This window comes from Dysidea avara, chromosome 12 (assembly GCF_963678975.1).
Source record: "Dysidea avara chromosome 12, odDysAvar1.4, whole genome shotgun sequence".
NCBI lineage: Eukaryota > Metazoa > Porifera > Demospongiae > Dictyoceratida > Dysideidae > Dysidea > Dysidea avara.
Genome location: NC_089283.1, coordinates 7316513 through 7332397, shown reverse-complemented (window position 1 = coordinate 7332397; position 15885 = coordinate 7316513). Strand labels below are relative to the sequence as shown.

At 37.1% G+C, this 15885-nt stretch overlaps 1 protein-coding gene and 1 long non-coding RNA gene across 8 annotated transcripts in view; one reads left to right on the top strand and one right to left on the bottom strand.

Moving 5' to 3' along the window:
• Positions 1-7638, top strand: part of LOC136240470 (kelch-like protein 22) — a 32451-nt gene extending 24813 nt beyond the window's left edge. The window contains exons 1-3 of one of the 6 annotated variants that reach the window (XR_010693822.1): positions 4615-5536; positions 6820-6854; positions 7406-7638. The gene's annotated coding sequence lies outside the window, so the exon portion shown is untranslated. The other 5 variants (XR_010693819.1, XR_010693823.1, XR_010693820.1 and 2 more) reach the window with 5 other exon arrangements.
• LOC136240472 (uncharacterized) lies at positions 2122-9865 on the bottom strand. 2 transcript variants are annotated; one of them, XR_010693825.1, is made up of 7 exons: positions 9338-9865; positions 3514-3618; positions 3196-3258; positions 3107-3135; positions 2926-3059; positions 2451-2515; positions 2122-2391 (listed from the first exon to the last, which is right to left on the bottom strand). It is a non-coding gene; the product is annotated as an uncharacterized lncRNA (long non-coding RNA). The 2 variants fall into 2 exon arrangements; XR_010693826.1 differs by having other exon boundaries at positions 2926-3019.
• Positions 9866-15885: the final 6020 nt, after the last annotated feature.

Genomic DNA, 15885 nt, shown 5'->3' with positions numbered 1-15885 from the left:
CCAACTATATCTCCTGAATTGTAACTACATACATAGCTTGCTACATTGCTGCTTTAAGAATGCTGTGACTACTTTATTAGAGTATCTCAATCTTGACTGCTCTATTAGAATATCTCGAATAATTGATGCTATTGAGCTAGGCGTTCCATCACAGCTTTAGGGGGGCTAAGCCCCCCATTAATTTTTTTCACAGAGGCTACAGCCCCCTTCTCCGCTGCCCCTGAATCATCATCACCTTTATACTTATGCACAATGCCTCAAAGACTGTGTGCAGTATTTAACACATTCTTTGAGGACGTTTAACAGACGCAATGTACTTAACAGGTTGATTCATTTTTGACCTGTTAGATATTCTATTTAATTATCTATAATTTACTCTTGCTGATACTAGAAATGCTTCCCATAAATTGCTATAATTTTAAGTGAATGTTTCTACTGACCGACCTACCAGCAGACTGGCTGGCTGACTGACTGACTGACTGACTGAGACTGATTGACTGAATGACTTACTGACTGATGCCTTCAGTCAAACATGCGTACTTAAATAAACGTGATTTTATTCACTGTTAAGATGCTGCTTCAAACAACAGATGCCTTTTGGCACAATAGAGTACATACTTTGCATGCATCATGAACTTTCCGTTGTCCTCCTTTACGTCCCATTTCATTTTGCAGCAGTACAAAGATGTTGATTCGACATAACATGTCAATGGTTTGTATGTTATATCTATCATGTAAAAATTGTCCATACTGTTTTGCACCACAGTCAAAGTAAACTAGGCTGACTTCATGTATCATTGTCTGTGTTTAGGGCTGTTTAATGGGCACATCATACTTGCTTTTATTTATTAATATTTAGCAGAGAGAGACACACACTTTGTTATGTAATTCTAGCCTTATATGTTTGACACTTTGATGCGGTATTTTAAAATTGCAATATGTTGCAAACAAAAGTTAATTAAGCATAAGGGATTAATTATGAATTTTACCAGCTAGTATTAGTACACCAGCTACATCTGCTATGTTAACTTGTACATACTCAACTTTGAGGGAGGAATGATCCTTCATCCTCACAGAAAATTTTTTTTGAAGATTTATGTACTTGACATGGTGAGAGCAGTTCCACCCATTGACTGCTCTATGAGAGCAAGTAACTACTTATTTAGGATATCTTGATTGTTTTTATTACAAATAGAAGTGTATACAGTATGGTGATCTTATTATTGACTGTTGTGACAATAACTGAATGTGTTTATGTCTACAGATGTAAAAAAATTAATGGATGCAGATTCTTGTTGGTGTAGCAATACATTTTCATCTCTACTACAAGACACCAGTACACATGATGTGACATTCAAGACATCTGATGGTGGTAGTGTCAGTGCTCATAGGGTAATAGTAGCAGCTAGTTCACCAGTGTTCCATGCTATGTTGTATGGTAACATGAAAGAGAGTAATCAGAAGGAGATTGAACTACCTAATTATACCCTCCACTGCCGGCAAAATAGCCGGCAAAACAGTGTAACCGGTACCGGCTCTATATAACCTGCCAAAAAAGTAACCATCGCAAAATAAAAAATAGGCGTATTTCACTGTATTTCTCTACCTTATGTTACAACTACTGTCACGTTATACCAGTCAACATAGTCGTGTTTGTATAGTCCATCTAGCACTGACATTATCCAATCCTGGTTTGCCTATATGCGTATTTTCTTCAATCAAACCTCTAATCCCTACAATAACTTTTAAAGGCACGACGTGGACACAAACTCTAATGCCTGATAAACAAGTTGTGACAGCGTGCTGAACCGTAAGTTCCCTAGGGATGGCGTTTTAAGCAGAAATCTTTAAAATTCCATTTAGTGCCACACCCCATGCGAGCGTTTATAAATCGCCAGTTGTCTTATGGTGTGAAGAACAAAATCACTAGCGAAGGTGCTTTAAGCATACTTTTCAATTCTCTATTTACATGTAATTTTTAATAGATTAACCACAAAGGCCGACAAGGTGAATACAAAAGGTAACAAGCCTTTAGGGGTTACCACCTCTATGTAGTGTGTACCATGTAGCTTGTGTTGTGGCTTTCATTAAGTATTATGCACACACAATTCAAATGGTGCAACAAAATTTTGTAATGGATTGCTCGAATGTGGTTGGTGGTGTTGTGGCTCGAATGTGGTTCGTGGTTTGCCAGTGACCATGTATGAGTTGGGGTTGTTCCACACAACTTACACAATATTCAAATTTCATGATGGCCATGAAAATTTCTTGCCATATGGTAAACATACAACAATGTGTAACAATGTTAATCAACATCACATCAAGACTTGACTAAAAATAGTTCCAACAATAGTGATGATTTCTAGTATGTCAGCATGACGATACTGAGACCTGTAAAAGAATAAGCAGGCACTGAAGTTAACCTTAAATTAAACGCTCATGTAACTGACCTGGAACATCGGTCACAACACCAAAAACACTTGTTTCGATATCTGATGACACAATCCAACAGGCACTGAATTAAAAGAGAATGTACAAAAAATCAATATGCCGGGCTATATCAATAATAGCGTGGATAATCAAAATGAACAAAAATTATTTCCCAGGCTAAGTGAATGAATAACATAACTGTTGGGTAAGCATGTCAAACCTGAACATTAAGACATTAGTCAAACAAAAGTACGCTATCACAACTTGGTCATAATACAATGTTTATACTTCACACTGGTTGCCCAAAAATTGTGCCATTCCAGGACAACAGCATAATTATGAAACAAATAGTTACTACAACACAGAAGGCTTACTGTTGCACTGTCTACACTGATATACCGTAATTTAAAAACATAACAGGTGGGCATTAAATACAATACACTTAACATCTGGGTACTAGGAAAAAATCACTAACATCACAACATGTAAACTGACCTAGAAATTAACACCCTTGATGCCACTCACAGTCTACACTGGATATTTGTTTGAACCCATCAACACTATACCCAATACATCTGAGTAGACTGACCTGCAAATTCACATCACTAGTATACAGTGATAATTGATAACTACAAAAACAATTGCAATAATACAATTCTTCTGTATGTCAACTGACCTGAAATTCATAACACTCGATACCGAGACCTGTAAAAGAATAAGCAGGCACTGAAGTCAACCTTAAAGTAAACACACATGCAAACTGACCTGGAACATCGGTCACAACACCAGACACCTGTTTCGATATCTGACGAAACAATCCAGCAGGCACTGAATTAAAAAGAGAATGTGCAAAAAAATCAATATGCCAGGCTGTACCAATAAAGGATGGATAATCAAAATGAACTAAAAAATATATATCCCATATGCAGGTTAAGTGAGTAACATAACTGTTGGGTAAGCATCTAAACCAGAACATTAGGTCATTGGTCAAACAAAAGTACGCTATCACAAACTGGTCACTGATAATTGATAACTACAAAAAGAACAGTTGCAATAATACAATTCCTCTGAACGTTAACTGACCTAAAATTCATGACACCTGTATCTTTGTTCTTGCATGGTCTCAACTTACATATGTACCATGATCACATTCAACTGCTAGTGGATAAACCAGTATGACCAGATGGCCTGCAAAAACCAACAAACAGGTGTTAAATACAATACACCTAAAGCCTGGAATATGAAAAATATTATATAAGCATTATTCCACACTGATATAGTAATAGATTATAGGACATTGTGGAACTTGCCTAAACGTGTAAACTTGAACATGAGGACAACTGCATAATCTGGACAATTGGAATTGTCCAATACCTGATGAACAAGTTAGTACTAATGACATTTACTTCAACATAGAGATGGGCGGTATTCCTTTTTTGAAGAACTGTACGGTATTAGGAAAAATACCTCGGTATCACTAAATACCTTTTATATTGTACACTTTTTAAAAACCTGGGTAAGCTGTGATTTATACCTATACTCACATTGTGCTAGTAGTGAAAGTTATCTTTAAAAGGAACAAATGAAATGACAAATTGTACCACAAAATAAGGTTTGAATATCTCAAAAAGTAAATCCCATCCAAAAACAGCTTATAGCTGTAAAAAAAGTGCGCGTCCAAGTAAAGCAGAGTTAACTGCGACAAAAAGTAATGATATCATAATGCGGCCATGTGCGAGGTGTGCAAGTTGTAAAATTAATATTAGCTAATCAGATAATACAATGTTATTGTTAAAGTGTTAATGAGAACTAGATGCTGCTAGTTTATAAGTGTGTGAGCATCTTCATAAATGCCACATAAATTTAATTCTCAATAAAGCAATGTGTATAGATTCTCTGATAGTAATAAATAGTTTGAGTTTGGCCGCCTTTCCTTTGTTCGTAGCATTGCTGTATACAGGAAAGGCGGCCAAACTCAAACTATTTATTACTATCAGAGAATCTATACACATTGCTTTATTGAGAATTAAATTTATGTGGCATTTATGAAGATGCTCACACACTTATAAACTAGCAGCATCTAGTTCTCATTAACACTTTAACAATAACATTGTATTATCTGATTAGCTAATATTAATTTTACAACTTGCACACCTCGCACATGGCCGCATTATGATATCATTACTTTTTGTCGCAGTTAACTCTGCTTTACTTGGACGCGCACTTTTTTTACAGCTATAAGCTGTTTTTGGATGGGATTTCAATACTTTTTGTTAGAATAAGCAATGTACTGTTGATAACAGTAGGTGAGTTTCCATGGTTTTGACAGAAACCCCAGATTACAGTGACAGAATATTGAAATATAACTGTAATTTTAGTGGCCAGGGCCGCCCACATTGAGGGTAACTGGGGTATTTTGCCCCCTGCCACAGCCCGAAAGGGGCCACTTGAATACCTGTTTAAAGAATGATCGATATACTCTAATAGAGCAGTCAGGATCTAGACCCTTCCTTGCCCCTGGGCCCCTCTTTAACTCTTTTCCCTGGGCCCTCTAATTCTCAGGACGGCCCTGTTAGTGGCATGCAACTGCAGTCAACTAACACCCATTTTAACTATTAAACCCTTAACAACGCTTTGCCTTTCATCTTGTACTGCATTGAAACGATCAAAATACTCTATTAGAGCAGTCACAAAACAGCTGTAACACAGCAATCAATATTTAGCATAGTTACAACTTTTGCTTAGCATCGGATTGTATAGTTTAAATTACTAGCTACTTACAGACTTTACAATATAAAAATATGGCACTTGTAGAAATGTGACTGTTCTATTAGAGTATCTCGATCTACTTCAAGTATTGACTAATTCAAGTGAAGAAGCTACGCCCCTGCCAAGAGATCTTGTGAAATGAAATGAGAATAGTAAAGAAAAGGCAAGTATGTACAGAGACAATAGAGGGGCGCGTAATTATGTCCTGTTGTAAATAAACGCCTTTAAAATTTATATTACTACTAAATAAATGCACCAGAATAGGTTTGTGTGGCTGTTGTCTCCAAGATTGTCTCATTACTTGTCTTTTCGTGTTGAAGGGATTTAGTCGCAATTGGTGAGTGTAACTATACATGTATTTGTGTTGTAAAACTTAATTGTAAAAAGGCGATTAGCACATATCATGATAAACATGTATTTGTCACAGTAGAGTCTCTCACGAAGTCACGATTATTACGAGACATTGGACCAGGGTAAAAATTTACTGCTATATTTAGAGGTTGTAGCGTTTGTATATCTTAGTATCTTAATAAATAATCCCCCATGATCACTAATCACTAATAGTACAGTGAAAACTGGTCATTATTCAGGCCGTAGGGACAAAATTTTCTGACCTTGCCTTTTAAAGAGGTGGCTGCATTATGCGGCCTTAAAAAAAGGTAAGAAGCATGCTGTTCTAACTGGCTATGGAGATGGATTTAGTGTATGACAGCATATGAGACAGTGAGTGCTGGTAGCAAGGGGGCAGCCAATCTGTTAGAGCACCAAAAGCACTGCTTCAGACATAGGCAGTTGACTGTCAGCCCCAAGTGTAAAAAGTTTCACTATTGGTCCTTATAAGTTCCTGATGAAGTCATTATCCATAAGATATATTTTTCAGAGTATCCATTTCAGTTCTACAATATAGTAGCCAAGCATAAGATGATCATAACACAGCATTCCAGTAGTTTAGTGGTGACCACAACACTGCCTGAGTTAAACTGTGGTGAGATTTGAGACTACCAGAAGCCCTGGAATGTCTTCAACACATGAAATACCAAATATCTAATGCCTGGCTTTCATCCACAGTGGACCTGTCTTGGTGGCCACTTGTACAGAAGGGAAACAGCTGCCACACAGTCTTGCGAGTGAAACAGCTAGTTGCCACACCCCTTAATTATCAATTTGTAAAATCTTTAGCAAAATTGTGTGTGCGAGCAAGTGCGATGTGGCAGTGCCGTGTATATGGTTGCTGCCTAGCAGTGACACATCACGAGTATTGAAGTCACAATGCATTACTGTATCATCCATCTAAATACAATCTCTGAATGTGTCATTTTGTGTAGAGAGCAATCTTCCTGACCTGCAGGTTTTAGTGTATATTGGTAACCATTAATATTGTTCGCAATATTGTGAACTATATGTACAGTGAAACCTCACTTAGTGGCCACCTCTTTAATAAGACCACCTCATTATATTGGCCACCTCTAGTAGGTCCCAAATATAGCTAAGCATTACTTATGACCTCATTAATAAGGCCACCTTGTTATTCAGGCCAAATTTTTTGGTCCCACAGCCTGCCATATTAATGAGGTTTCATTGTACTTATGTGAATTATTATTTTTCGTAACTTTTCTTCAGGTTTACTGATGGGCACTATGAAGCATTGTTGACTGGTACGTGTATAATGTGGTGACTTGAAATTCTAAAACAGTACGTAGCATGTCTTGTATGTACATGTAATGTGTTGTAATGTGTCCACACATCCACACATCTTAGAAATAAATATAATTGTATTCTCTATAAATAGTCAGTTCCATTGTGCCACTGGGTCATAAGTTGGTTGAGTATGGATCATCCAGGGTACTTGAGTCACATTTTGTCCTGGCCAAGTGGATCTCATCCACTGACAGAATATACAGGATCAGATCACGTGTATAAATTACGGTGGAACTTGTTTATTGCCACCTTCACTCATTCAGCAGGTAACAGTGTATAAATTCTCAATTGGAATTGGCTTTTCAAGAGTGGTTGTCTTTCTATACTAGTGGCCATTAAGACAGGTTGTACTGATAGAGTGTACATACTAGAGATGCAACAATATCCTCCACTTAGTGTCGTTTGATAGTGATGCAATGGAGACTATGTATTATTGCATTTAAATACTATACTATTATATTGCAACTCTAGCACGTATTTATAACAGGAATGTTTGTTAACCGTTTAGACATGCTGGAGCCACACCCACTCATCTGGATTCTACAAATGAAGTCATACCAACTTGTTGTCATCATACTTACTCGTTACTCCCTTGGATGAATATACATGCCGTCATGTGAGACTTGCTACCATGGCGGGCCACTGGAAAACATTTGCATAGCAGTTATATTACAGTCATTATTGTACAATTCTTACATTATTGTTGTGAAAAGTGTTTGGTATTCATGTGTCTCCTCTGTATGTTGTAATGGCATGTGTAATTTTGTGTGGGGGTGCTATAAAGTGCAATAATGCATGGTGACAATTGTATTAGGCGATTTTGCACACTTCCTTTTAAGCTAGCTACATGTGCTAATTACTCACAGCTTGTGTCAACAACTGATAACCGCAGTTGTACTCTTGTGTCATTCTTTAAGCCGCGCCCTTAGAGGACAAATTATGTGGGGGCGACTAATTTCAAAACGAAGGATGGTATGCAGCACCATAGATTATATCCATGGACTATAATCGGCTATGGCAGCACACTTCTTGGTGGCTATATGTACTGATTAACTACATAGAGCGCCAGTTCATCAATACCCAGTGACCGCAGTTATGCTCTGCGTCATTCTTTAAATTCCGAGTAAAATTCTTAGAGAGCAAATGACGTGGGGGCGACTAAATTCAAATTTCAAACTAGCCATTCTCGAAAACAAATGTTTCAATCTGAACGAAACTTTTAGAACAGTTTAAAGACACATTGCCCTACATGCCAAGCGAGTATTGCGGAAAACAACAATCTGGGATTTGTATTTGGCCTCTAGGTCGACTGAGGACGACTGAAACTTCGTTTGGTGCTGAAATCACGACTGTAGAGTAATCATGTATGGTGAAATCGATGATGTGAATCTTGAGGTGATTGAGTGAATACTGAAGCGATAACAGGGCGATCAATGTTCGGAATGCACAAAGGAACGCAAGGTATACACCTGCGGTTGCGTCTAACCGCATGCGATAAAAGTAAAAATAAAATAAAATGAAACTTCACCTTTGATGTCGGCAACCTCGATCACGAAACAATCGGCATGGATTTGCTTCACTGCTTGTGTGGTAGTTACTAGTGACACGATGAGTTCAACTCCAGAGTTTCAGAGGGATAGCGTAAGTGACGGGTGGATTACAGGAAGGCCGAATTTGACAACGTTCGTTCTTGTAAAATCCTCACGTAGTGGTCGCGTCATTTATTGTCTGCGGCGCGCGTTTCTGCTTTACTGGCCGCGCGACTCACTACCGTGAGTCTTGATTATTGTGTTTGTCTTGCCCATAGCATAAACACATGGTTGTGTGGGGCTTGACTTCATGTGTAGCCACCACTAAACCACCAAAAATTTAATTAATGCATTAAATTCGGTATTCGGTAATTTTAGAAAGCCACAACGGTATCTGAAAAATACCATTTTAACCAGTGGCGATTCTAGACCTGGCCTACAGGGGGGGCCCAGTAGGGAACAACATAACTATTGTTGTTTGGCTATAGTATAAAGTAGAATTTTCAGGGGAGTCTGGGGGTTGCACCCCCAGAAGCTGCAGGATTTTTGCAATTTAAAGGCTTGAAAACAGCCTAAAATTTGTTCTAAAAACATGAAAAATGCTAAAAATAACAATGCCAATCTATACAGCAACTTTTCCCCAAGATGTTTTAAAAGTTATTTTTTAACAGGGGGGGGGCTTAGAATCGCCTATGATTTTAACTACTAATACCTAAATACCTCCCAACCCTACTTCAACATTTTATCCCAGCTGGGTGAATCTCTTGTAACTGAGTAAAAATGTGTTTATTTTCCACCTGCAACCAAAGTTCTACATTTCTGTGGTTGAGTGTACAAAAACTGACCAGGAAAATCAGTATGCCATAGGGGTATGGAAATGGTTCCTTTCCTTCTGTTGTGACATTACTTACAGCTGACTGGTAAATGATGATCGATGTCCCCATGGACCCCAACAATGACTATATCAATAACTTCACAAGTTGGAATGAATTTCCTTTCACCATGTGGTGGAATGAATTTCCTTTCAGCATCTGGTGGACAGGTCCATAAACCCTATCGCACAAACACGGTGAATCAGTGTTTGGCGATGTGACACGTTGCACAAACTTCACTCCTCGTTTCGTTAGCATTCAAGACCGGCATATATCATAGAGTACCTCAGTATTCTTGACTCTTAATTCTTCAAGCGTTGCTCAAGCGATGTAGTCTCTCACGAGGGGCTCGAGTTTCTCATTAAAGTCGAGCCGATTAAAGTACGCCTCACCATCTAGTTACATTCTTAAACCATTCAATTTAAAACCACGTATCACGAGTGTCCACTTAAGGTAATTAGGGACTTTCCACGAGATTTCCCCTAAATAGATCACGTGTTAGTTGTCAATCCGGTGGATTCTGGTGGTATACATGGTTCAACAATGCGGTAAGTGTACTTTAATATAGTATAAGCTGTCAATAAGTTTGTGCACTGCTAAACTAAGTTATTTTTGTGTGATAAGCATGCTTGAGGAAGGGTCTGGGGGACGACACTAATGTTTTGACAGCAGTTGATGATGGCCAGGCAAAGAACTGCGAGAAGAACTACTGTGATAGTAGGGAAAAATTCCCACCCCTATAGCTCTGCCTAGCGGCATTAACTAGCATTATCTACAGCTACTGTATTATGTTGCCGATATGTACATCCGGGCCAAGAATAAAGGTGAAAGTGGTAGTAAGGCTCAATCCTATTATTCTGCTGAACAGGCAGGGAGTCTGGGACTCTGGGGGCATGCTCCCTCAGGAAAGTATGAGTACTACAACTTTTTTGTTTTAATTGCTTCATCAAGTATAAAGATTTCAGTCAAAAGGTGATGATCGAGGCTCTGGTCTTATGCACTGGTTGGAGTGGTTGTATCGATACTGCACTGTGACATCCTTGAGGGGTTAGTGCTGGCATTGTCCTTCAAAAGGTGACGATCGAGGCTCTGGTCTTGCATCTATACTGTACTGCAACACCCTTGAGGGGTTAGTACCGGCATTGTCCATTGCAATACTGTTCCATCTCCCATATACAAATCTTGATGGTTGAGTCCTCTATTCCTTTCTCTGCTGCTCTAATCCTGACGTTGTGACCAAAATATTTAAAAAATGGTTATAACATGATAAATGATTATGGTGATAAAAATTACAAATGTATTTATAGCTGTGTAGCAACTGTGAACTAATTAGTCACTTGCAAGTTTAATTAGGTGTCTGAAGCATTTAACATGCACAGATATGAGATATATTCGTCACATGCAGGCAGTAAAGATAGATTTACTCTAATAGAACAGTCATACTAACCGTAAATTCATACTTCCGAATTTAATTTACGGTGTTATGAAACAATCATTATTATGTGTGGATTTTACTGACTCTCCAAGATAATATTCTGCATTAATGTTAATTGCTCATTTCCAAAAAAAATTTCCTTTTAAACCAAATGTAGAGTCTATCACTGACAAAAATGAGTGATATCCACCCCAAAAACACCTTCGCTGTAAAAAAGGCGCGCCCAAGAAACTACAAGTACCTGGAACCCAATGTAAAAAACAAAAAGAAAAAACAGCTCAGCTGAAGTGAAAAGTAACTGGTAACTTAAAGAGCTGATATCTGAAGCGGCCAAGAATACAATTACTAAAGTTTAATCCATGCAAGAATACCTTGGCTATAAAACAGGTGTGTACATGAAAGTAACTGGTAACTGAAATGGCTGATATCTGAAGCGGCCAAGAATGAATGGTCATATACAACTAATTCAAAAATTTAACACTGAACCTTTATAATTCAGCTGTGTTCCATATTCACTCTTGCTGCATCGTAAAATAATTTCTTTTAACTCTAATTGGCTGGTAATTTGTCCGCCTTTTTTAATAGTCAGTATAATAGAGCAAAAAAAGGCGGCCAAATTACCAGCCAATTAGAGTTAAAAGAAATTATTTTACGTTGCAGCAAGAGTGAATATGGAACACAGCTGAATTATAAAGGTTCAGTGTTAAATTTTTGAATTAGTTGTATATGACCATTCATTCTTGGCCGCTTCAGATATCAGCCATTTCAGTTGCCAGTTACTTTCATGTACACACCTGTTTTATAGCCAAGGTATTCTTGCATGGATTAAACTTTAGTAATTGTATTCTTGGCCGCTTCAGATATCAGCTCTTTAAGTTACCAGTTACTTTTCACTTCAGCTGAGCTGTTTTTTCTTTTTGTTTTTTTTACATTGGGTTCCAGGTACTTGTAGTTTCTTGGGCGCGCCTTTTTTACAGCGAAGGTGTTTTTGGGGTGGTAATATTTACCATAGTCGAAGCCAGCATGCATGTGTTGGACCAACTCAGTAAAAATTTACCTTTAGATGACATTATAATCTATGATCATCATAAGTGTTCTAAATTATATTATAGTTTGAAGTTAATATTCAAAAATATAAAATTAGGAAAAATGCATATTTCTGGGCTTGAATGGCTTCCTAGAAGGCACGCATGAGGCAGCTCGTATCAAAACTTTAAATTTAGCATCAAAAGGAACTCACAGAAAAAAAAAAAATTGGTGCTTTTATCGGTCATGTGCACATTTTCATAAATGTTATGAGCCTAAAGCACAAGTACAAGTCTATATGAGGTCATAGATGATCTGATCCTAGACAACCTGTTTATAGACACTGTCTTACTTTCCACTGCAACTCACACGATGGAGGAAGATCAAACCCATCCCCATCGGCCCACCGAGGAGCAACCCTTTCTTAACACCATTTCCCCTATAGAGGCAAGCAAATATTGCCTCAGTGTTCTTACTGAACTAAAGATCCCGATCATCCACTCCAGGTTAGAGGCCACCAGACCCCTTACTCAACAAAAATCATGGTGTGGGCCTTAAAAAGCTTGGAAAAGTTGTGAATCAAAGGTGGTGGCCAAGAAATGGCTGCAAAAATGTTTATGAAAATAAATTTTAATGATATCTGTAGCTATATATGATTTATTTTTGTAATGCTATAAATGGTGAGAAGACAAAGCGTAATGACCACATAACTTTTAGTGATGGTAATTGTAGCATGCATTCAGTCATGCAGTATAATGTGTCTAGTGCTGTTCTTCTTTATTGGTATATATTTCTAATACTACAATATCTGTAGTATAACATACTAATATAACATCAATATCATGTCCAGTGCAAAAACTCCAATACCAGCTTGTTGTTTATGTTTGAGTTTAGACTATTACCACACTGTCCAACCTTGAGACCACCCTAGCTGCTCACAGTACACCCATAGGGTGTACAGTAAGAGTTCCACTTGAACTCAAGGACCCCAGAGGAAATCAAGACCCTTTGGAATACAACCCAGCTCAAATGCAGGCACCATCTTAACAAAGATATTAATCAAACATTACAAGAAACTAGAGAAAGATTTAGAGAAACAAGCTGAAACCCTCACGGACACAGCTTGCAATGACATCATTGCCATATTCAAAGAGAAACCTGTTGTGACTATCATGAATGGTGACTATCATGAATGTTATGAGCCTAAAGTAAATATGAAAGACTATGTTCATTTCATTTCAGCTATAAATGTGCTCATGGGATGGTGTTGCAGATGCAAGTTTTCAATTTTCATTCTCAGCTACATTGACTGTTCTATTAGATTATTTGACTCTGCTCTTTTAGAGTATCTTAGTTTGTTTGTAGTTTATCATTTTTTGTGGGGGAGTTGCTCACATACTCCCTATTCCCTCCTTGAATCCACCACTGGCATGTCATTGAGCCAGTTTGCATGACAGTAGTGCATACCTGTATGTGTATATAGAAAACATTGAAGTTTGTAAACTCCCACAAGAACTCAGTTACGGTGTATATTAAACCCTTCACCTTGGAGTGATTAGAACTAATCTTATTATATTATATGAACTAATTTACTGGAATGTCAGTAAATATGTAGTCGAAAGGGCTATCATTCTCAGAATTTTAGTTTATTACTCCAGTATCTGATCTTTTAGCAACAGTGATTTATAGCCACCTGTTTTCATGTGACAGTCATATTGATAGTAAATCTATTGCTAGCAGCTATACCAGTTCCCAAATTTCTTGTTAGTTACTGAGGTGCTGCACTGCTGCTCTTCCTCATAAATTTGTGCTAGAATTTATGCTTACAAATGTTGTCAACAGCTGAGTTAAGCCCAAAGTTAAGCCAGTAGGATAGTAGCTATTCCCAGAAGTTGAGCCATAAACAGCTGCAGCTTATAATTATTTCATGTTTCTAACTACCAATTTGAGATGGGACACTAGTTTATGAGTGAGTCTAGCCTACAGTACATTGCTTCAATGAATCTTACTTTGTCTATTCCACTCTACTAATAGCTAATGGTACTTACTGGCTTCTTTACCAGCTATTGCTGCATTCTTGAAATAGTCTTCCAATTTTTATAAGGTTTATGAACTGGGTTTATATTCCTTGCAGTTTTTCTACAGTGTAAACACCAGGAAAATAAGCTACGAAAATTCTAATGACATCAAGTCAGCTTGAGCTAATGGATTCCCTTAATAATGAATCATGCTAAAGAAAATCAAGAAAAGGCTTACTGTCACATGCTACCATTTAGGCCTGCAACAAATGTGCCAGTATAATAAAAAGCATAATAGACTGGAGTGCTAGGCCAGCATACTGCTAGCATTATTATTAGGTGAATATGGAGCTTAATTTCATGAAACAGCAGCAGCCTAATAAAGCAGTTAGTGGAAGCACTCAGATGCTCCATAGAGTGATATTCTCTAATAGAGCAGTCACTTTGAAATACTCTAATAGAGCATTCACTGATTGAAATGTTCCAAGATAATCGTAAGAAATGTTACTAACCTAAGAACACAATGCAAGCATAATGGGGAACACTGAAGAGCACTAGAACAGAGTAGGTGAAAATTTTGGGAAATTCCTGAAAGCATTTTGGGTAAAATTTTGAGCATATTTGACTCAGACTTACTAGTTACCATTTGAATACATTATATAATTTGCATCATATGCATTTCATTGGTTACTAAAGATGTCTGTATATGTACACATCAATATACTTTTCTGATTTGGCTGCTAGTTCATGCACATAATTATGCACAATGCAATGTTAGGCCATTGATATGCAAGTATAACTCATCAAATATTTGTAAGGGTAGCTGCTATATATAGCTAGGGTGCTAAGACCTTAATTTTTTTGAATAAAAGCATGAAACTTTCCACACAGTTTGTATGTGTCATAAAGGTTAATTTTTGATAAGGAGCCACCTCAGATTTGACTTTTGGTGACCTTTACGCCCAATTTACTGCTTCAAAAATGGTCAGTTTTTCATCTGTCTCACCTATAAATGGTTCAAAATTCACAAACGTGGTGTCAAATTAATTCTCTTGCTCTGAAGAGTACACTAACATTTAAAGAAAGTCCATAGTTTTTACTATTCCAAAGTTATAGCCATTTATAAGAGTAAAAAGTAGCCTTATTTTCCCCTGCCCAAGCACATTATGTAATATGGTACTTATACATAGTACAGATTGTATTTCCAACATAATTATTAGATGCTGGGTTTTATCAAGAGTTCATAATTTATATATATATATATATATATTATGAACTCTTGGTTTTATGTGATATCATTTACAATTGTGAGGTAGAACCTGTCTAATAGTGGCCACCTGTGTTAAGAGACCACATCTCTATAAACATTAACTTCAAGACATAGAACGTACATTGTACAGTAAAATGCACTGCATGCTTATCTAAATAAAATAGACATATAGCTAAAATGGTGCTAATGCGTATGGAATATTAAATTGCTAGTATCTATACACTTAAGCATGCAGTATATTTTAGTTGTCACCCTTCTCCATTGTTATAACAATGCCCCCATTTTATGTGTATTCTTAATTGCTGTATATACAGAACATCAAGGATTACGTTAATGTGTCATGAAGGAACTAGCATTAAACAGTACTTACTGGCCAGGTGATTAATATGTGCAGATATTATTAGGCTAAAATTGAGTATTTGGCTAGTGGTATTTATATACTATTGTAAATAAACTGCCAATTCCTTTACAATCTTATTGTGACATTACACAGTAAACTATACAACAAAATACAAATAAGAATTAAGAAAACCTTTACTGTATAAGTCACAATATAGTTTAATTTTGGACAGATATCATATTACAGAGATATTCTGTATTAGAACTACGGGTGTTGAATTAGAGTGGTTTCACTGTAGTAGCTTTAACAAAAAGCACAATGGTTAATATAGTGTGATATACTGAGTTGCTATTGTATACGGTGGTTTCAAATAATAGGTACTAAACATTATATTTGCGAGTTCATATAAATTTAATATAGGAATCTAAATAGTCTACATCAGAAATTTCTGCAGTTGTGCAAACTACAGAACACAAGCAATTGTCTTCTATGATGATT